General features: G+C 39.6%; 1 protein-coding gene across 1 annotated transcript in view; it reads right to left on the reverse strand.

Annotated features, from left to right (window-relative positions):
* Positions 1 to 1,324, reverse strand: part of GPA33 (glycoprotein A33) — a 46,009-nt gene that overhangs the window by 44,455 nt on the left and 230 nt on the right. The window lies entirely within an intron of this gene.

The raw sequence follows: 1,324 nt of genomic DNA on the forward strand, positions 1-1,324 counted from the left end.
AAAAAAAAAAAAAAAAAAAAAAATGCTTCCCTATTACCTATTGGGGAGAGTTTGGTTCTTGAGCATAAGCCACCTGTTCTCTTTGCCTTGCCCTTGCAATAAAACTTTCTCTGCTCCAAACCCCAACATTTCGGTTTGTTCGGCTTCACTGTGCATGGGGCACACGAACTTGGATTCGACATGCCCCAGTTTTGCCAGATCCCTGAAGCCCACAACAATTTCTAATTGCAAGCTGACACAGAGAAAGACAAGTACTGTATAATATCACTTACATGTAGAATCTAAAAAATACAACAAACTAGTGAATAAAACAAAAACGAAGCAGATGCACAGACATAGAGGACAAACTAGTGGTTACCAGTGGGGGGAAGGAAGAGGGGAGGGGCAAGATTGGAGTAGGAGAAAAAAAAAGGGTTATTATGGGATTATATGAAATCATGTGTGTGAAATTTTGCCAGTTGTAGAGCACTACAGAATTTAAAGAATCTTTCATTCAATGAGAAATAATATGTTTAGATTTAAAATGTGGCTGAATTTCAAAATAAATAAATAAATTGCAAGCTGATGAGATTCTCAGCATGTTCAAATACACTGAATTAAAGGTAGTCCTAAAATCCCCCCAACCCCCATCTCTCAACTTCCTTGCTCATTCTACTTCCTGTCGGTGCCCAGGACTCTAACGCCAAGACCTCCATCCTAACCCTTAGGACTCTGTGGGTCCTCACACAATGACTTTGCTATTTAGCACTTGATTTGGAGTCTACCATTATATCAGCGAATGTCTGGTTTTTATTTTGTGGGGTTTCCATGGGGTTTCCCCATGTTTTGAGTTTTCAATGACCAGAGTATCAAGAGAGCTAAAGGGCTTTGGCCTTTGGAAAGGGTCGTTCTATTTCTAACTGGCTGTTTTTCGAAGGGTTTGAGTATTCTCCTGTTCTGTAAATGATATTGGGTAAGTTGCAGCCTTTCTCTGCCTCAGTTTTCCTATATGTGATAACAGGTGTTATCACTCTTACCATTGCCTCTTTCTCTGGTTTTAAGGCAAAGATTAAAATCTCAGGTAGTGAGCACAAATCCTGGATCCACACATCCTGGCTTTTCTGGGACAACCCTGATTTTAAATATTTTTGTCCCAATTGTCAGATCTTATGTCTGATCTGATGATCTGATCTGGGATCAGAAAATATAGTTTTCAGAGTATTATGAATTCCAGAAATGGGCTGAAATTTTATTTACTAATATGAGCATAAAAAACATTCTGATTCTGGGTGCTGGCCTGGAACCTGCTTTTTGAACGACAGACGTGTCATTCTGCCCAGCAGGA

This window comes from Lipotes vexillifer, unplaced genomic scaffold (assembly GCF_000442215.2).
Source record: "Lipotes vexillifer unplaced genomic scaffold, Lipotes_vexillifer_v1.1 scaffold189, whole genome shotgun sequence".
NCBI classification, from domain to species: domain Eukaryota; kingdom Metazoa; phylum Chordata; class Mammalia; order Artiodactyla; family Lipotidae; genus Lipotes; species Lipotes vexillifer.